This window comes from Anabrus simplex, chromosome 1 (genome assembly GCF_040414725.1).
Source record: "Anabrus simplex isolate iqAnaSimp1 chromosome 1, ASM4041472v1, whole genome shotgun sequence".
Taxonomy (NCBI): domain Eukaryota; kingdom Metazoa; phylum Arthropoda; class Insecta; order Orthoptera; family Tettigoniidae; genus Anabrus; species Anabrus simplex.
In genome coordinates, this window is record NC_090265.1 from 1,370,409,532 (window position 1) to 1,370,432,589 (window position 23,058).

Below are 23,058 nucleotides of genomic sequence, written 5' to 3' on the forward strand. Positions count from 1 at the left end.
GATTTGTATATCTCAGCACCTCGCCCCCCGCCTCTAATGTTTCCTGGGCTGTATTACCCCCACGTGGTTTATCTCCAGATACTAAAATTCCGGAGTGTCACTATTCATCTCAGCGACCCCGAAGACTACGTATTCGACAGTATTTTCTATTATTTCTATACATCACTCCCCCATCACCCCACCAACGAAGAGGGCTGAACTTGGACATTAAAAAATTCCGGAGTGTTGCTATTCATTTCAGCGAGCCCGAAAAGTATTGATTCGACACTACTTTCGATTCTATATATGTCTCACCTCTCGCCGCCACACCCCCCCCCTGCCCCTGAGCGTTCCAGGGGTGTCCTACCCCCACGTGGTTTGTCTCCTGATACTAAAAATCCGAAGCGTACAATTCACCTCGGTGACCCCGAAAACTATGTATTCGACACTATTTTCGATTAATTTTATATATAACTCACCCCTCGTCCCCCACCCCAAAGGGGGATGAACTTATAAGGTATCCGGAGTGTCACTATTCATCTCAGCGACCCCGAAAAGTATGGATTCGACACTATTTTCTTTAATTTGTATACCTGACCCCCTTGCCCCCCCCCCGCCCCTAATGTTTCCTGGGCAGTCTTACCCCCACTTGGTTTGTCTCCTGATACTAAAAATCCGGAGTGTAGAATTCACCTCGACGATCCCGAAAACTATGTATTCGACACTATTTTCTTTTTATTTTATATATCAGTCCCCCCTCGCCCCCCACCCAAATGGTAGCAGAAATTTGACTTTTAAAAAATCGGGAGTGTCACTATTCACCTCAGCGACCCCAAAAACTATGAATTCGACACTATTTTCGATTTTTTATTTACCTGACCCCCTAACCTCCCACCCCTATGGGGGCTAGAGGTGGCTTACCCCTACAGTGCTCGTCTCCAGATAGCAAAGAATAAGTTTCAAAATTTAATTGAAATTGCTCCAGTGGTTTAGGAGGAGATGTGTCATTTACACACATACATCCATCATCAGTCCCTCCTCGCTCCCCACCCAAATGGGAGCAGAAATTTGATTTTTAAAAATCGGGAGTGCCACTCTTCACCTCAGCGACCCCAAAAACTATGGATTCGACACTATTTTCTAAATTTTTCTACCTGACCCCCTAACCCACCCCACTACTAAGGGGGGTAGATGTGGCTTACCCCCACAGTGCTCGTCTCCGGATAGCAAATAATAAGTGTTCAAAATTTGATTGAAATTGCTCCAGTGGTTTAGGAGGAGATGTGTCATTTACGTACATACATGCATACATACATCCATTTTTACATATAGTAAGATAAGATATACGGCAGACTTAATTATGTTTTCAGGAGGAAACTTCCTTTCTTTACAAAGCAGCATTCAACTACTGGACGCTTGAAACTTTCGATGTGTTCTTACGACGATAAATCACCACCGGAGCCGATGACCCAGATGTTAGGCACCTTTAAACAACAAGCATCATCATCATCATCATCATCATCATCATCAACTACCCGCGAAGAAAACAATGAGAAGCGTTGTCAGTGCCTGAAATACTTTTCGTTTGACCTGGCAATTTATAATATGTTGTCATCAAAGGCCATACAGTGACCAGAAATTGTATACGTTTCAATTACACTCATGTACATAAAAAACAGAACACCTTGAAAGACTAGAAATAGAAATTTCATATTCACAGGGCATGTGCAATATTATCTTCTCAAGAAATGATTAGCATTTAAACCATGTCGGCCCTCAGGTTCAAGGTCCACATCTATACATCGGCGTACGACCATCGACTGATAAAATGTGACTGCGGCTCACGTCACTATAAACCTAAGGTAATGGATCACTGTGTCTTGAGCAGACATGCAGGATGCCTCGCAGGCGTATGCGAGAACCGTACCGTGAAATGAGTGAGTTTGAAAGAGGGCGCACTATTGGCATGAGAGGAGGTGATGTGTCCATCCGGGAAATCGCTGCTCGTGTGGGGCGAAGTGTGTTGGTAGTGCAACAGGTGTATACAGAATGGTTCACAGAAGGCCGTAGAACACGACGAGATGGGTCTGGTCACACCACCCAGACCACCCCCCGAGAAGATCGATACCTCATCCGAATGGCGTTGCAGGACGGATCTGCGTCCTCCTCGGCTCTGGCGCAGCAGTGGAACAGTGTAACACATCGTACACTATCAGGAGTGACAGTCCGTCGCCGTTTATTACGGTCTGGGTTACCGGTACGTCGTCCACTTCTCCGCCTACCTTTGACTGATGTGCATAAACATGCTAGACTGCAATGGTGTATGGAACGACGTCACTGGGGACATGAATGAAAGCAGTTAGTGTTTCCGGACGAATCTAGGTTCTGTTTGTTCGAAAATGATGACCAAAGTTTGGTTCGCCGCAGACAGGGGGAGAGGCATCACATTGACTGCATTCGCACAAGACACACAGCGCCAACTCAAGGCCTTGTGGTGTGCGGCGCTATTGGGTACAACCACAAATCACACTTGGTGTGTGTTCAGGGCACTGTGACCAGTTTGACCTACGTGAATAACATCCTGCGACCCGTAGCTCTATCCTTTCTGCACGACATTCCAGACGCCATATTTCAGCAGGACAATGCGCTACCACATGTTGCTGCACGAACACAGGATGTCATACTGTTGTCCTGGCCCGTCCGATCACCTCACTTATCGCCAATCCAAAATATGTGGGATACGGTGAAACGACGGGTTGACCCAGTGTCAATCACCAACGATGAACTGTAGAATCAGGTTAATGCAGCATGGATGTCTATACCCAAGGACGCTTTTCGCGCCGCGTCGATGCCACCACGCATGAAACAAGTTATCAGTGCCCATGGAGGACCAAGTGGCTACTAGGCAACAGGACACATGCCGAACCTAGGTGATTGAAATACTAATCGTTTCTGCAGAACATATTAATGAACATGCCCTGTGCATAAGAACTTCTTATCTTTAGTCTTTCAAGGTATTCTGTTTTTTATTAAATTCTTCTTCTTTTGCTATCGCTTTTTCCCACAACTGTGGGGTCGCGGGTGCGAACTGCGACGAACATGTGGACTTGGCCCTGATTTACGGCCAGATGCCCTTCCTGACGCCAACCCTATATGGAGGAATGTAATCACTATTGAGTGTTTCTGTGGTGATTGGTAGTGTGGTATGTTGTCTGAATACGATGAGGAGAGTGTTGGGACGGACACATACATTCAGTCCCCGAGCCAGAAGCACTAATCAGAAGCGATTAAAATCCCCGACCCGGCAGGGAATCGAACCCGGGACTCTCTGAACAGAAGGCCAGTACGCTGACTATTCAGCCAACGAGTCGGACTTCTATTTTTTTATGAACGTTAGTGTATATAGGATAGTTCTTCGGTATAGTCAGAAAACTAGTAAAATGCACAACGTAAATACCGGTATTCGAACAGTAGTGTAAAACAGGGTTGGTTTCTGAATTCGATCTACTTTGCTGTAGCACGTTTACAATCTTTGCAAAATTCTAGAATTGATTTTATTCTGTAATATATTCGTTCATACGGATGAGAACAAATTGGCATTAGGAAACACTACGTTTGTCTGCATGGAGTCCACGTTCAATCAGGGAGTTCCCATGAATTCAGCCAGCAATAGCAATTCTCCCCCCCCCCCCTGCCCACACACACACACACACACACACCACTCTCTCTCCCCTTCTAAAGGTTCGCCTGAATTTTCGTCTCGTCAGCGGGCTGCATCAAACAGCCACCCGTCCAGTTTCCAGCTGGGAGAAATTTACAAGCCAGAAATTTACAAGCCGCATTCGCGTTATTTTTTGCAAAGTGATTTGTAGCGTATGTTGTAGAGAAGTGAAATAGTTATATTTATAGAATGTGTATGTCAGTGTGTTTAGTACCGTATAACTGATTTCAAGATATTTTAGTATTAATGGTGCAGGAGTAGTACGGCTATTAATGAATTCCGTACTGCAGTCAGCTTGCATTCGGGAGATGGTTTGAACCTCATTGTCAACTGCCCTGAAGACGGTTTTGAGTGGTTTGTCACTTTACCGAGCTCGATAGCTGCAGTCGCTTATGTGCGGCCATTGTATTCGGGGGATAGTGGGTTCGAAGCGCACTGTCGGCAGCCGTGAATATAGTTTTCCGTGTTCTCCCATTTTCACACCAGGCAAATTTGGGGATGTGCCTTAATTAAGGCCACGTAAAGCAAATTGTACAAAAAGAATATCTTCCTGGGCGAACTTCTGAAACACCCCTTTTCGGCAAAACCTCTAGAAGACACAACTGAAATGAGACAGGCTGATCAAATCCAGATCTAAACAATATTCACAGCAGAAAAACGAAGATCTAGTATGTTAAGGACACTTTAATAATAATAATAATAATAATAATAATAATAATAATAATAATAATAATAATAATAATAATACTAATAATAATAATAATGTATATTTGTACTCAGGGTAAGTCTGTTATTGCTCTTTGTTCTGTTTAAAAAATGTCTAGTTAGTGAGCTTTCATTGAGTATTAGGAGAATAAACTTCATAGTACAAAACTTTCAACATCATATTCAGAATATCGGAATAGGGAGATTTGATCGGGTTAGTGATTGTGTAGTAATCAAAAGTCGTCTCTTATTACCGTCTCCATACTTATATCACCGTTGTGAATTTCGCGAGTGTTTGTGTAATCACGTACCGTCTATCAGGAGCTTCCATTAAGATGCTATAAACAGCGAATGATGTTCTTACCGTTCAAGCATTTTTAGGCTGTTGTGTGAAGAAATGTCTTTCGGATATTTCTAGTGAAAGGGCTGTTTTATTTGAACTTAATGTCAGGCAGCTGATCTCGTACGTAACGTCATCCTGATGTAAAGACAATGTAGTGGTGAGGCACTCCCCACCAATAGCCCTTCTCCGAATGCAATACGGTTGCTTTTCCAGACACTCTGATGACCCTATTACTCGCACTCTCTCAACGGAGGTAATAAAAGTGTTGGCCTTCCTCCTTTCTTCGTATCCAGTAGGAATAAGAGCGTAATATAGTAGAGGATGAATTCTTCGCAAATAAACTTGTATTATTGAGACACCAATACAGCACTGAAACAATTCGCGAAACAGTTGCTGGGCTGAAAAACTTGATGGTCTTCGCATTATATTGCATACCACTCTAGTGTACTAATTTAGGAAACTCATAGATAATGACAGTAAAATGCTGGCCTAACTATGTCGTTTAGATACGCAATACTCAATTTTATCTGCAGTATTACAGTAATTCAAAGTCTATTGCTACCACGAGAAGAAATAAATAAGAACAATTATATTTTAAGATTAATTATTTCACAGATTGATAGCTTTATAATGATTGATTAATTAATGACAGTAACTGAAGGCGGCTATTGCTATCCTGGAGCATCCCATGTAAGGAAGACCTCGATGAGGTTATGTAGTGTCACACATGAATAGGAAACTGCCTGCGAGCGTGGAGGAGGACAGTGTTGTGAGTGGTGCATGAGTTGTAGAAATTAACCATTTAAAATTAACGACACTTGACGTGGTCGGAAATCGAACCCGTAGTCCCGAGGACTGGAGGCCAAGACGCGAACCACTCAGTCATGGATTCACACGATAATTAAGTACATGCTATCGTTGTTTCATGCGACATTGAGATCATTATTCTCTATGCACCACTTCAGGGAGCAGTTCACGCAGGGACGCCTTTTTTGCAGTGACGGAAAGTTCCGTACCAGAAAAGGACAATTACAATATCATATTGTATATAATGAAAATATAGAAAATATCAACACCTTGCGAATTTTAATCCAAAACGTTGATGCCCAAAAATAATATTAGCAGGAGAGAAAGGGAGGAGAAAATGTGATTCTACTCTTCCTATCCATCTTGAATGTGTTGTTTACAGAGACGTATGGTAGGCAAAGGCTGACTCACTATTAGTACATTGGATTGTAGCTCCCTCTGTGGGTCAGTGGTAGAATGTCGGTTCATACCTGAGAAATGTACAGTTGAATTTTACAAGGGTGGAATGAAGTCCATTCGGTACAGCATGTTGTATGATGCTGCCATGTAGAAGATCTCCTTTTGACAAATTTAGTATCTTACTTGTCCGAAAAAAAACATTAAACTTCGGCTGTAGGAACCCCAACAGTGTTGCGGTTTATTTCGTACAGCACAATTAAGTAAAATTGACACGGCGACAGCATAATTAAGTGTGACGTCTTGATTGAGTGAGACCATGTCGGTCCGTATTGCACATCAAAGCCTAGCGTTACCATACGGTAACGTACTACAACAGTGATTGACTGACTGACCTTCATTGTTGAATCTGTTATAGAATTACTGGCTTCCAAGAGTTGCTCATGGCGTCGAGTTTGAATCAGTAACAGACAGTAAGCTAGTCCTTCATTCATAGCGTCGCCAGAAGCCTGAGAGTGCAGTACATATTCTTGAGGATGTGCAATGCAGCGCCCTGTACGGTAACTTGATTTGTCTTAAAAGGCCTCTTAGCAAACAGGAATGCAACTTGTCGTGTGTAACGGTGCCAAGGGATGACGTTATAACATGAAGTTATGAAAACATACCAGACCCTTACCAGCTGCTTCTTAAATGGCTATTTATGTTTGCGTAACCGTTAAAGTATGATAATCCAAGGTCTCCATGATGTCAACAATGAAAGTTATGTGCTCGATTTTCTGCAGGGATTCGACGGTTCACGAGATCCTTGTACAACTATAAAATGATCCGGAGCCCAACATCGTATCCGATGACAATTCTGCAGATGAAGGTCTTGGAAGAATGATTGACAGCCTGAGCGGTAGACAACTGAACGTCGTAGCTGAGGTTGTTTTTTCAAGTAATAGGAGAATGGTTGGAAGCAACGACTTAGAAGATGCAGATTCCCACATTATAAGTGTAAAGTCTTGTAAAAATACGGATGTATTAAAACGAATTAAAAATCGGACCGTCACAGACTCATCAACGTAAATGGATGAGAAAAGGCATTACATATTCTAAAGCACCTTCTACAGAATCAAATATCATGGACCAAACATTTTAACAGATTTAGAATTGACATTTGAGGAATTAAGTGGCGGTGGGCCCTCTTTTATCTTTTTGCTCTTGGATATTTCAATCGAAAATGCATGACAGCTCAGCAAGAAGGCAGGATCAACCTGCACGCTACTTGTATTCAAACGATCTATTACTTGTACCTATATAGAGATTAGGAGGGTTTCCAAGAGCCTCATGTCATCAGTCAATTCCATGTATAATGTAGTGGTATAGTCTGTCGCACCTCTTAGAAAGTGACGCCTTCTCTCAGGTCAAGGAGATCTGAATTGGTGCAGGATATGTACGGTGAAGGTGTGGGGGTTGGCGGCCGTGGACTACACCAGAAACTGTCCTAACATTCACTTTGTGTAGAAGACTGTAAAACCACGGGAAAACATTCTCAGGACAGCCGAAATTGGTGACCAGTCCCTCTCTGTCTCCCGAATACAGAGGCGTAGAGCCACGATAGAGCTTAGCCACTCTTCCTCTCCTCGGTTCGTCGGTCGGAGTGCAGAACTGTCGGACAACGAATCAGCCGGGGCTAGTTATAGGCCGAAGCGTACTCTGCAACAGCCGACATCAAAACCTCCTCTACATCCTGATATAATCGACTACTACTACTAACTTGATTTCATTTCTCCTCTGAAGGGGGCGACGGGCCTCTTAGATAGTACCGACGCCTCAGGCCAGAAGATTTGTTACGATGAAGGAGATGTTCGGCGAAGGTGAGGGGATTAGTGGACGCGGCATATACTAGCAAATATCCCGGCATTCGCCTTACTGCAGGAGAATGGAAAACCAAGGAAAACTATTCTCAGGACAGTCATAGAACGGTAGAGCCGTGGTCACTTGCAGGCCTAAGTGTAATAGGTACCTTCTTGGAATGTACAGAGGCAAAAAATCAGTAATAATTAGTTCCACAGCAAGTGTATGAATCACGTTATGAGGAGGCGAATAGTGAATAGTGTATTAACGTCATGTATTGTTTCCATCTGGGCCTGTTTTGCTTTTTATTACTTTATCTCTTTCTGATTTTCGTGTGGCCATTTACAATTTTGATTGACTTGTTATTTAATGAACTCTTTTTTTTTCTAATCGGCGTTATTATTGTAAGAGTAGGAGGGGTAGCCTTTTAAATTTTACTCCATGATTTAATAGGCTCCAGTTCAGTTCACGACTTCGTCTCTATTATTTTTCGACCCGGCCCACATGAACATCATAGGTAAGTATTTATGTATCGTCCCGTTACCTCTGGTTGATTTGAGCCTCCACTGAATTTTTATTTTAATTTAATTTTTTGTTGTCTTTCCGCCTGTGTACGTGTTGTGTTTTCCGGCTATTTATTCCTCGGTGCTCATAGTGCCCAGACCTGCCGTGGGCATGCGAGACGAATAACATGGGGTTGGTCCAACACAACAACATATCGTTTTCGTTGTAGGAAATTACAGGTTCGCTTAGTGTGGGGTGCACCACCAACATCCTCTCAAAGCCCCACCCATTTCCGTTCGCTGCCGGAGCCGCTAATTTTCAATTCCGGTTTATATTTGATGCACCTAGATCATTCCGTTGGATACATTTGTTAATTATTTCCATGATTGAAACCTTGTTCAGTCATGTTTCACTCATTTATTTAATTAGTTCTGGCAATAATTCTCTGCGATACCATAAAATACTAAGACCATTCACTTTGCACTCAATCGTAAATGAAATTATTACGGTCGACTGAACAGATATGATAATTTTTTAAATTAATTAATTATTACCGTCAATCACACTTTATTCTTTAATACCGTAGATTAATTATCTCAACTCTGAAACATACTAGAAGAAACTATCTGCTCAGTGACGTCCTGTTTTGATAACGCACCTGTTTAACTTTTGCCTATATTTAATTAACTGCTTTAGCTGTCATCTAGACCCTAACCTCTTATTAAAATCTAATGACAATGATCACCGCGGGTGGATTATATACAAAATAAACATCAACATTAGTTCAGCGTAAACACCAGCAATACAAAATAGGCGGTGTAAAATACAAAAACGTACACACAAATAATAAAAACAATCCTGAAAATTAAGCATGCTAAACCCGCGAGAACCTAGAAGGAAACCACATATAAATCACTATGCTACTAAACAAACGTTGAGATTCCAAGTTCCTGGTTCATCACATAATTAATACTACTTGAGGAAACTACTTTGATAATTATTGTCTGGATATTGACAAATGCGCAGCGAAGGTTCAACGAACTTTAGGGTCCTGAAAAGGACCACACATCTCCTTGTTCTATACCTGTTGTTCGATCACATCCTAAACCGAGGTAGAACATTAAAAAAGCCAACTGAACTGAATTTTCAAAGCAAACAGACTCCAATATAAGATATATCAAACAAACATACAACAACTACAGCAGATTTGTAGGGTTTATAAAGGATGAAGCCATTCTATGCATCCCTAGATAATTTCGTAAGGAGTCTATCCCTGGCTGGAGTTCATAGAGTGAGGAATTACTAAGAGAACATGAAGAACATCCTAATTCCGACAATGCAGCTCGTCTCCTCCAATCCTTGGAGGAGAGTCGAAGAAGGATATGGCCTGAAACAGTAGAATTCATAGATGTCACCCATTCTAGCAGGAAGGCCTGGTCTATAATTAGGAAATGAAATGGCGTATGGCTTTCTGTGCCTGGAGTGTCCAAGGACATGTTCGGCTCGCCAGGCACAGGTCTTTTGATTTGACGCCCGTAGGTGACCTGTGCGCCGTGATGAGGATGAAATGATGATGAAAACGGCACATACACCCAGCTCCCGACCATGCCGAGAATCGAACCCGGGACCCCTGTGACCAAAGGCCAGAACGCTAACCATTTAGTCATGGAGCCGGACTATAATTAGGAAATTGGGTTCTTCGAACGCTACAACCAAAAGTTTAAGAACAGCCATCAATCTTAACGATTTCGCTAATCATAAAATATCAGGTTCAAGAAAAGAGCATCGCCGCAGTCTTAATTCTCTACTCAATTCAAAGCAGATGAAACTAAAACCGCAATCAAAAGCATGAAACTTGGAAAAGATGCTGGATTTGATGGAATTTATCCTGAATTTTTGACTCATTGCGGACCAGCCTCAACAAAATGATTAACAAACTTCTTTTCTAATATTCTGCAAACTGGAAACATCCCACTTTTGATGAAGAAAACAAAAGTAATAACCGTACTGAAATCAAATATAGATCCAATTAAACAGGAAAACTACCATTCAATAGCACTTCTAAGCGTCACATATAAACTCCTTGCGCGACTGATCTAAGATAGAATTTATGAAACAATCAACAGCTACATTCCTATGGAGCAAGCAGGATTTACACCTGGAAGAAATTTTAATGATCAAATACTATCTATGACCACGTATATCGAAAATTGATATGAGAGGAAAGCAGTAAGCGTGGCTGTCTTTTTGGTCCTATCAATTGCCTATGATACTGTCTGGCGAGAAGGACTCCTTCTAAAATTTTTGAGTGTTATCCGATGTCGTATACTTACTTACTTACTTACTTAGCAATATGCTTAGCAATAGCTACTTACATATCTACGCTTATAATGACAGAATTAGAGTGATTAAATTGAACGATGGTTTACCTCAAGGACCAGTACTTGCTCCCCTTTGTTTTCAGTCCGTACATAATACGACTTCCCAGACACATTTTCAAGAAAATTCATTTATGCTGATGACATTTGTTTGGTGACTCAGTGCTCCAACTTTTATGATGCTGAAACTACTTTAGCAACTGATTTGGAAGCCTTGGATGTATACTGCAAGAAATGGTACCTGCACCTAAATCCTCAAAAAACAGTTATATTTACATTCCACTTACGCAACAAACAGTCTAATTACAAACCAACAATCAGTTTCCGAGGTCAAGTGTTGCCGTTCTGAAGTACACGAATAACACTTGATAGAACTTTGACTTTCAAGCAACATCTCCCAAATGTAACTGCTAAAGTTAAACTAGAAATAATATTCTTCAGAAACTTGCTGGTACATCATGGGAAGCCAATACTCATAATATAAGATCAACAGCATTAGCCTTATCATATTCTGTTGCTGAATACTGCTGTCCCTCCTGGATCAATAGTGTTCACACTAAAAAGATTGATGTAGAGCTCAATCAGGCAATGCGCATAATCACAGGAAGGGCTTCCTGTTCTCAGCAACATTCCACTTCCAGCCCTAAGACGATTGGAAGTTCTCCTAAAGGTATGGAAAAGCATTCAGCAGAATCCCCAACTACCCGTCCATCAAGATATTACACACACGGAACAACAACGACTGAAATCAAAGAAACCACCCTGGCGTGCAGCAACAGATCTAGAAAGAACCACTTTTCATGCTAACAGTTTACGGAAAGCCCTGTGGGATCAGTCTTCAGTAGCCAACAAACATCTATTTGAGAACCCTTCAGAAAGTGTACAAAGATCTCATCTTCCAAGGCGAAAGTGGAGAATCATCAATAGGATAAAAACTGGACAAGGCAGACATGGTTATCTATTGTGCAAGTAGGATTGGACTAGCTGTGCAAATTGTGATTTTGGTGCCCCTTCTCAGTCAATCCACCACATTGTTGCTGACTGCCCAATTCGATCCTTCAAACGAAAGCTAATAGACCTTCACCGCACATAGGATGAAGCAGTTGATTGCGTCAAAATACTAGACCTAGAATTGTAGTGTTGAAAAGACTTGCGACTACGCACATTTATCCTGAAATTATTGTTAAATAGAGCTAAAGAAACTTCCCGGATTTGAGATGAACTTATATACTGTATATATGCATACATTCATCATACTACAAAATAAATAAAATCTGTACATTTATCACTTGTAAGTAGCATTCAAAAAGAATTTGCGCACACGTTGGTGACTGTATAGCTTATATTACCCGGTGTGAGAGCAGACCATGGACATATAATTATTCCTTCCCACATTAGACAAATCTTTTAACAATCTTAGCATATGAACTAACTTTGTCTTGGCATTGGCACCTTAATATGCAAATTTATATTTAACTTTACTTGAATATAACGAAATCTCATGCATTAATTTCTCCACCATTTAAACATCTCATAATACCATAAAATAAAATAATAAAATAATTAATTGTGCCTTCCTTATCATAAATTATACAGCAGATCATTGTCCGCTGGTCAGACTACTCTGCACTCATAAACATATTATCCACTCAAAGTATCCATATATTTTCATCTCGCACACGAAATTTGCATCAGTTCAGGAAGAGCTGAACACAATATTTAAATTCAGATTCTAATGAACCATTGTTTAGCAAACAAAGCCCTGTATTAGTCTGAGTTTCAAACTTTACCACGGGGAAATCACTATTATTACACTTTTTTTTTTTTTTTTTTTTGCTAGTTGCTTTACGTCGCACCGACACAGATAGGTCTTATGGCGACGATGGGACAGGAGAGGGCTAGGAGTGGGAAGGAAGCGGCCGTGGCCTTAATTAAGGTACAGCCCCAGCATTTGCCTGGTATGAAAATGGGAAACCACGGAAAAACATTTTCAGGGCTGCCGACAGTGGGGTTCGAACCTACTATCTCCCGAATACTGGACACTGGCCGCACTTAAGCGACTGCAGCTATCGAGCTCGGTATTACATTTTTTTTTTTTTTTTTTTTGCCAAGGTCGTGGGCACAGGTATGATTCACCTGATTGCGCGAGCATTCGTCAGTCTGGCAGTCTCTTTAATATAGTCTGTTTGTTTCTTAGTGTGTAGTCAAATACTAAATGATTTTTAAAATTTTATATTCACGCCGTACTTCTATTTAATTGTAATACGTGTTCTCTCCTTGGTGCTTTGGTATCTTTTGAGGCGCGTGGTTAATACGTCGAACTTTTGCTTCTTTGTTTCGAGGGTTTCTTGTGGTACCGTGCTTCCAGATTCCTCCTAATTCTGCCTTGAGATGATTTTTTAGGATTGGAATAATTTTGTTATTTTAAACGTTTCTCCTTTATTCCGTTATTGTATTCCTGCTGGCGATTCACGTCCTGATGGATCTGGATGATGCGTTCGTTCAGGCGTTTTGCCCAGGTTGGTTCTCTGATTTCCAGGCCAGGTTTACTGTTCGGCAAGATTGGCTTTCTATTGTTCAATCGAACTATGGCAAGTGCTACATAGTATATATCAGTAACAATATTATTATTATTATTATTATTATTATTATTATTATTATTATTATTATTATTATTATTATTATTATTATTATTACCATCATCATCATCATCTGTTTACCCTCCAGGGTTGGCTTTTCCCTCGGACACAGCGAGGGATCCCACCTCTACCGCCTCAAGGGCAGTGTCCTGGAGCTTCAGACTCCTGGTCGGGGATACAACTGGGGAGAATGACCAGTACCTCGCCCAGGCGGCCTCACCTGCTATGCTGAACAGGGGCCTTGTGGAGGGATGGGAAGATTGGAAGGGATACGCAAGGAAGAGGGAACGAAGCGGCCGTGGCCTTATGTTAGGTACCATCCCGGCATTCGCCTGGAGGAGAAGTGGGAAACCACGGGAAACCACTTCCAGGATGGCTGAGGTGGGAATCGAACCCACCTCTACTCAGTTGGCCTCCCGAGGCTGAGTGGACCCCGTTCCAGCCCTCATACCACTTTTCAAATTTCGTGGCAGAGCCGGGAATCGAACCCGGGCCTCCGGGGGTGGCAGCTAATCACGCTAACCACTACACCACAGAGGCGGACATTATTATTATTATTATTATTATTATTATTATTATTATTATTATTATTATTATTATTATTATTATTATTATTATTTAAACAAAGACATTTTTAAAGAAAAAGTAAGGTACGCACCAGTTTGCTACAACAGTCTCCGTGCTACAAAAACTGTGGTCCTCCGCAAGTTCTATATTAAAATAGCCAGGGGTCATAGTCCACCCCTTGACATATTACAGTTTGAAAATATTCACACAGTTGCCCGTAGTACTGATTCTTTCCTTGCACACACTGTAAACATTAATTAAATGATACCAGTAACAACTGTTATTGGTAGAGGGAAATCCTTCACGACGTCACGTGATGATGTCTGGCACAGAAAGGCGATATGATACACTTTCAAAAGTAAGCAGACCATATTATAAATGATTTTTGGATTTGCGTATAAATTCATTTACTTCTTAGCACTCCTCAGTAAACTGTCATTTCTACTAACTTCAGTTTACTGTCAGAAATTACATATAGCCTCGGTGTGGTTCGTGGAACAAGCGAATGTCGTAATGATCTGATTGGTTGAAATTCACGTCCGCGATAGGTTTTCTTGGAACAGTTAGCTCCCTCCAAGGAGATCGCGATATCCACTTTTTCTCTCACTCAAAGTGGGTCTTAACTTTCAACAAAAGTTTTTGTTTGTTTAGTTTTACCTAGTTGCAGCGGTGCGGGACATCTGTGGGGTCCGTAATCGAAGAATAAAAGACGTGTGTCAGGATACTACACCCTTCCTTGTGTGTGGCCTTCCTGCTTTGTGTGCGGAGTTACACAAAACACCCAGAGCGAAATATGTGAATTATGTACGGAATCTTGAATTTAATTTAGTAATCGGGAGATAGTGGGTTCCAGATGCACTGTCGGCAGCCCTGAAGATGGTTTTCCGTGGTTTCCCATCTTCACACCAGGCAAATGCCGGGGCTGTACCTTAATTAAGGCCACGGCCGCTTCCTTCCAATTCCTAGGCCTTTCCTATCCCATCGTCGCCATAAGACATATCTGTGTCGGTGCAACGTAAAGCAAATAGCAAGAAAAAATTAATTTAATCCAAACCTAGGATTACGAGTGCAATATCAACACTAAAAATTCCCGCCAGTTTGGCACAATTCCTATTCCTGGCCCCGTGTTATAAGGGAAATACCGGGCGAGTTGGCCGTCCGCGTAGAGGCACGCGGCTGTGAGCTCGCATCCGGGAGATAGTGGGTTCGAGTCTCACTGTCGGCAGCCCTGAAGATGGTTTTCCGTGGTTTCCCATTTTACACCAGGCAAATGCTGGGACTGTACTTTAATTAAGGCCACGGCAGCTTCCTTCTAACTCCTAAGACCTATCTGTGTCGGTGCGACGTAAAGCCCCTAGAAAAAATATGGGAAATGTGTCTCACCCTAATCTGGAAACACAAAGTAGAACACCCAGCTTCTTCTACATCATTAACCCGACTGGAGACCTGTTTGATTCTAGAGAAAGAGGAGAGCTGCACTTGATGTGGCTGAAAATGTCATCGCAATGACCACTTGAACTCCAGTATGTGCAGGCCACCTTGCTGAGCTGCAGCCGTTTTGGGAAAGCAAGGTACTTAGTGGGCATGGAGTATTTCGTAACGGTATGAAATAGGCTTCTCTTAGATTCAAGAACACAATCAAGAGGAAAATTTAATTAAACCCGTTTCTGTACTATCCTAGAAGTCAATTTCCGCGGCTTTCCACATCAACTCGACAGGAATGAAACTATACATTTACATACAGGCCTAGACTCCTTCCTTGCCAACACTCCCTGAACACTTAGTGGTGCAGATAACATATCACGCTGGCTTTCCTACAGACTTCACGCAAATTTCAAAGATTCATACTCAAAGAAACATCAAGCACATGTACACGGAAGGCGTTTTGAGATACAATTTATCCAGTGCACGGTACGTATTTTTACTGTTGAGCGCCACAAGGATCTGACGCACTACTTTACTTGACGGCTGGACAACTTTGTCAATCTCCTGTAACACATACAGTACCTCAGTACTGAACAGTTTAGCTGAGTGCTTTACGGCACGACCAGTTACAGCTGCTAGCTCTGTACTCGGGAGACATTGAGTCTTCCAGAAAAACGGAGATGCACCATACATAGGTCGTGGTAATGTACCGCTTCTCCCGGAGTTCTTTATAAGTAGGGTCGTCTCCAAGAGAACTGCCTTTTCCTATACCTCCAGAAGCCCTGACCTCTGTTTCTGAGGAACACATCAAAGGAACAGTGTTTTCCCTCCACTTACACGTATCCTTGGTGACGACTTGAAGACAAACATTGAGTCTGTGATATGTGAAATAACTCCAGATCAGTGTGCCAATATGTTTGTATACCTCATGGATCGCATACATAGCGTCGTGGCAATGACGGACGCGATGCACAACATTGTTTGAGGACTGTACGAAGAAAATACGATGTTTCCGGTTACCTTTCTTGAAACGCCCTGTACCTAATGACGTGTGATAACATGTGACTCTCAAGTGCTCTAATACAACAGTCTGTTAAGTGAAAGTTTGAAAGTGATAAAGCTCTTTATAATCTGTTTCAAAATGAACAAGTGATGAATATGGAGCGGTCTAACCTTCAAATGGTAGGTACTAGTAGTAAACAACGTAAATCACGACTTCGCTACATCAATATATACGATACACACGTTCTCGATTCTCAGAATTGATGAATAATGTAGAACATCCTTTAAAGGCGTACGGTCTCCTCGATCATTCAGTATCCATAAAAGATGAAGCAAAGACGTCTTCTCCTACATGTGAAACTGACAATAAAACACGTGATTAATTTATAATGTACCCTTATTCAAGAAACTGTTATAGTGTCAATAACATGTTTTGGTTATGTGGAAGTACGTGGGTCCAAGCAAAAATGTTCAGAAATTTAGAAACGAGGATCCTACATCTGGTGATGCACCGGATAAAACTTCGATCCATTTGAATGAGAAACATTTCACTACCAGAGAATATTTCACTACTAACGGGAGTTGGAAGGGAAAGCGGTCCGAGACTGCTATGTTACACGAAATCGTCTAATCCTTAGGGGAATATTGGTCCTCTCAAGTTGAAACTGGAGAACACAATTAGTGGGGTGTTTGCAAAACATAAAGAATTTTGACTGTTCTTGTGACAAATTTTTTTTTAAAAAGTTACTAGTTCGCAGATGTTCCAAATGTATTGCAATTCTCTCCAACTCTTAGCTTTATTTTTAGGATCCATTTCTTGTTTCTAAATATTACTTTTCATAGTCAACATACCGGTACTGCTGTCCTTGAGGAACTGTATTATGTTGTTCTCGTATGAATGGTTTCTTGAAGGCCACATTAGAAATTTAACTCTTTCAGACCAACGGTGCATAATTATGTACATCAATTTTGAACCTAATAATATTCCATGTAAGTCATATGCAGACGTTGAATGGCATGTGCACAAACATGCTCATCATTCTGAACCAATTTTGGAAATAGTATTTCTGTATGGCAGCATAATCTGGAAACTATCGCATTCTGAAGATAGCATTTTGTTTTGACATATATAGTCTGTTTGACATATATAGTCATTTATTTATTTGAAGTTTTATTCGTCATAGAGTAATAGGTTGTATTAATAGTCATGTGTAATACCAATATCCAGTGAGACCATACAGTGTCAGAACTGACTCGCTGAAAATGATGTGAATTATTGAACCCATAATTCTACGGTGAGAAAATGTTTTTTCTCTCAATATTTATTTGGTATCAACAAGCTACTTTTACTTTGAGGGCAGCCATGTTGCGCTCCTAAGAGCCCCGATGTCGCGTGGGAAGGATCTCACTCACGGCAAGCTCGTGAAATACCGTGACACCTCGGCGGACCTCGAGTGCCCGATAATTCTTTAAATTCATGGAATTCTATATAACAAGGGATTTTGGCAATACAGCAAATAAAGAAATAAATAAGTTAAATTATTCGTAAACCCTACGTGAAGACAGAGCCCCCAGGGAAAAACATAAATGCAGTTAAGCCTAAGTACATGTCAGCGTCAGATCAGTGAATTAGCTACACGTGCCAAGGTCAAGGGATGAAGAAAACGCGCGAAACGCACGGGCAGAAATAATTTATTTCCCCTGTTGTGAGTGTGGTAAAATTATAAGGATAACATCTAAAATAATTACAAGCCTGTCCGGAAGTCTGGGACAAGTCTCATCAAAATCGGTCTACTGGACGCAAATTTGGCAGATTACGCAATCAAGCTTAATAGTGTGGGTAGCGTCCCTCCTGAGATTATAAAAGGAACCCCCACCGTATATTTTTCAGTGTCGATCTGGATCTTGAAGCCGCGGGAGCTTACGCCCGTCGTGAGTGGAAAATTGCACCAGATTGAGCTACAAATAACTAAATACATGTCCGTGGCTGAGGTCCACATTCTCGGTTAGGAAGGGAAGGTGATTGAAAAAGTTCTGAACGTTTGCCGACGAACTATGAACGTGTAGGCGTTGGTTAAAATATACACAGCAGATTTTATTATATCATCTCATGTACGTTTGAAAGTGGTAAGAGAGTTGGGGAAGCTATTCAGAGTAGTTCTGCTCCCTTTATCTGTTGAACACCTGTTTTATTGGAGTAACAGAGAGAGACAACTCTGGGAACGAGCCAGACAGTCGCAGTTGACTACAGAACGAGGGAAGTTCGTTGTGTAAATTATAGAGAAAAGTGCGTGATTTGTGTGGTAATTTTTGTATCGTGTGGAAAAGGCAGTGTTTGTAAGAGTGAGATGTTGGAAATGATAATGTTATTTGTGAAAATGTACGGCTAAAAGCGTGAGGTCAGCTGGCGACGATGTAGCCAGAATACTGGGAAAGACTCCATTGTGCAAGTCTGTCTATATTTGTATTATGTTGTAGTTAGATGTTATTGTTCTGTCCCAACAAAATTTTCAAGATGATTGTCGGGTTGATATTTGTAATTATCAGGCGAAAGGTGTTGTAATTTTTGGTCAGCGCGTGAAAATTTTAGTGTGTAAATTTCACGTCAAGAAACTGTAAAATGCGACGTTTAAAATTTGGTGTTAACGTTCGATGAGATATTGTCCAAAGCGTGGAATTTTTGGGAAGTTATAAGTGTAAATTAGTCGTGGCGAATATCTAAATTTCAAATATCAGTTGAATTCGGAAATGTTTGTTAATAATAATAATAATAATAATAATAATAATAATAATAATAATAATAATAATAATAATAATAATAATAATAAAGTCTACCGCGGGATAAAGAAATTTTTCTATGTTAAAAGTGCATTTAACCAGTATATTTTTATAAGGATCGCAGGCATTTAGAAAATGTCAGTGAAATTCGATAGAGTTACATTTATTCATGGGAAGTAAAATATCGAGACATCGTGTATATCAATGATACGAAAAATCGCTGTGTGGTCTTGGATTCTCGAGGTCCGAAAGTCATAATAACAGTAAAGTAAGAGGTGTGTTTTATAGTGGTTGTTGTTTTCACCGGAGGATTGAATGATGAAAAAGGGTCTTGGAAATATAAGAAAAAGGGATTGAGAGAGAAGAATTTATATGTATGTGGAGATGAGAGGGATAGGAATATTGAAGATGAAATGAAGCCTGGATTTTAAGTGATACCGCTGGAATAAGGCGAGGAGAATGAGTTTGAGACAGGCTATATTTGACCGAGGAAGTATTTAGGAAACAGGCTGTATTGAGACAGGCTGTAGTGTTTTCCGCTACCAATTCGAAATTTGAGACGACTACTGTGTGAAGCACCGTAGATTTCTAGTAAGATCCCAAGTGAAAACGATTCTAGAAAAAGGTTAAAATCTTGGTAGTAAACGTCCAGTGATTTGTTACTTAAAGCCGGTATGGTTATTAAGATAATGTGACCTCAAGGATAAAAGAGCATTTAGGACACATGGTTGGTGTTGTATTGAATTTCCTTTCACTGGATATGTCATTGATATAAATAGTTGGATTTGACGATAGGCGATTTGAGAGTTTCTAATGCGGTAGTGATGATTATTATTTTGAAGGCATCCACTATGGTAGACGTGTGTTGGGAATTATCATTGCTTCCCTAAAACCTCATTGCACAGGCTGAGATTGTGTTTGAAGTGGAGAATTGTTCGTCACGTATATTTATTTTCGAGTCCACGTATTATAACGATATAGAGACTTAACTGTATTTTTCGACTTGCATTCATTTAATAGTGAGAGACGTTGTTCCGTTGTGTGTTATTAAGTCTGACCAGGTTTAGTATTGAAATGTCAGAGTTTGTTTGAAATTGCTAGTTCGCCTGATATGTTAAGGGATGCGTAGTGCGGCCCACTTTGACGCCCGACGATAGAATTTGGAAGGTATCATGTACATAGAGATTAGTGTTAGGATGTACAGATTTTAAGTGAACCCGACGATAGGTCTGGGAAGTCAGCTGTACACACTCAAGTCTCAGATTAGATGTTCCTTTTGTTTTTGCGAAGTGGCCTGGACGAAGATAGCACCTACAGTAAAATATAAATTACGAAGAGGGTCAGATCGTTATGATGAGGCCAACTAGTACGTAGCTCCAACAGCTGTTGGTGTTCCTTAAGATAACGGGGCCGCTATCGGCGAATGAGGGTTGCCCAAATGTTGGATATCGACCTGATGGAGAGTAAATATTTTTACTGTAATTCTCCGTGCGTGTTGAGCTTTAATGAGTTCGATATGTTAATTTCTTTTACGTACTTAACTGTTTTGTCGTTCTGACGTCCGTTTCGTTTTGATAGTGTGCATATTGACACTCAGTGTATTAGTATGAGACTTGAGTTGCGAATGCGGTTTCGATTCGTCAGCCTGTAACAATATTTTATTTTCAGTCTTTGTCGTACTTTCATTTTATTCGTAGTTGAATTTAATTAAGTAATCACTTTATAAGTAGTGTGTTGGGACAGACAATAAATAGATAGATCTGTAATGGTAGTCATTGTTTTTCAAGTGAAAGAATTCCTTAAAGTTGTGATATTTTTCAATGTGGACTGGTAATTTTATTAAGCGTAACAAAACCATTTCTAACCTGAAAATCGGTTCAATAATAATACTTTTCAAGTGACTTTCCACTTTTTAATTAACTTCAGTGTTTGGCATTTCTTCTAAATGCATGATGAATAAGTGTTTCCTGCATTTCGCAGTTTTGTTCCTTTAGAACGACGTAACGTAAGATCCTCACGGATCATGTTGTTGTTGGTTCCTTCCGAACAGCTGTTTTGGGTGATGCACATTTAGCATTTAGCACCTAAGGGTGTCATGAATGACAAATGCATGGTGGAATTTTATTTCATTTGTGAATGATGCTGTTAACTCGTAGTGAACACCATGCTTTCCCATAACATTTCGCAACCTATCTAAAGCAACTGATAGTCAATTTGGTTCGATTGAGGGTCCATTCGGCGGGTGTTCCGTATCCGTAAAGGGTATTCGACTGGTGGATAACCTTAATTGAGAGAAAATCAGGCGTTCTATTTGTTGAAAGTCAGATTTTCCACGGATCGTGTGGATTAACTCTCAGTTCTCGTTTGGAATAATAGGTAACCGGTTTTCATTTCTTCCATTTTTCAGTTTTTCAGTTTCGCTGTCCACTAATGTACTCACTTCTCCGAAGCAACTCTTCGATATTGTAAGAAATAAATCAACGCTATGCAATGTGACTGTGTTTGAAACATTCAAAAATAAATAATTTATTTTTTTATTTCAAGAATGTATATTAAATTAATAATGTTATCGTGCTATTTCGATTTAATAAAAGGTAGTAAGCACATTTTGCTCCTCATTTCAAGTAGTTAGGCTCTCTTCTGAACCCCATCGTTTGGTTAAGATCGTGACCGAATTTATTCCCGCAACGACCCATGATTTAAGAGTTCTAAATTGTTCTACTGTAGCAGCCGTGGCCGACCAACGATGGAATTGTAAGTTCAAGGGTTCAGTATCATGCTCATTCAGACCAGAAAGCACCATTCCAGAACATTATTGATCACTAGAAACACATACTAGCTGTGTTGACTTCTCATTTTTATCTTCACTTGATATATTCTTGTAACAACTTCTCGTTATATTTACAGAGATGTTTCGAGTTGGAGATGCAGAAAAGATTCTACAACTCATTGAATCAGGAAATTTATCAGACATAGAACTCAGTGATGATGAAGATGACATAGACATTTTTGTGCTGCCAACAACTTCGTATATCCGAGAAGGAGCAGACGGATTACGACCTGGAGACACACAAGTGAAGGGAAACGTTGAAAATGCTAACTGGGATCAAGATGAAGGAAATGACAACAATTATGATGAACCAGCTTTTCACAACAATGATACAACTAATAACCACTTGGAAACAACTGTAAATCAAAACGTAAGGTGGAGAAGACAGATTTTGATAAAGAACACATTCCTTGGTGTAACCCTGAACTTGAAGATGACTTGAAGTTGTTAATCCACATCAGTTACTTCAAACTATATCTTCCTGAAAGTATTTTAGAGAAAATTTGTATGCTCTACAATAAGTTGCATAATTTCAAACCTACAGATTTACTGGAAATACAAACTCTAATTGGCCTTCATACTGCAATCATTTTTTTTTAATTTTCCATGGGTTCGACTCTTCTGGGACCAGTCTCTTGAAATTAATTTATTTCTAGATTGCATGTCTCGAGAAAAGTTTTTCCCAACTGCGCACAAACCTACATCACAGTATGGCAGGAACCAGCACTCTGAAAATCTGGTTGATTAGGCAATAGGAAACGATACATTCACTCTACTGGAAAAATGATTTACCAACTGTAAGGAAAGTGGTAGAAATCGTAAATCAGGATAGTGAACTGTCTACGTGTCCCGACTTCGCCTAGAATCACTAGCGGCAAGTGCCTTAAGCATTTCTACTAGCTACTGTGAGCAGAACCCAACGAACTTGCCGTGGGTACTATTGAGAAACAACGGTAAAATATTCAAACTACTTAATGCGCAACGGTGACGAAGGGAGGAGTTAACTTAGTGCCAAAATAACTCATTATCTTAGGTACAATATCACGATTGAATGCTGTATATAGAAGTCATGAACTGAATTGTTTAAGTGTAAAATCTGATGACGGGACATCTACACCCTTTGAAACAAGTACAAGAAATTTAGC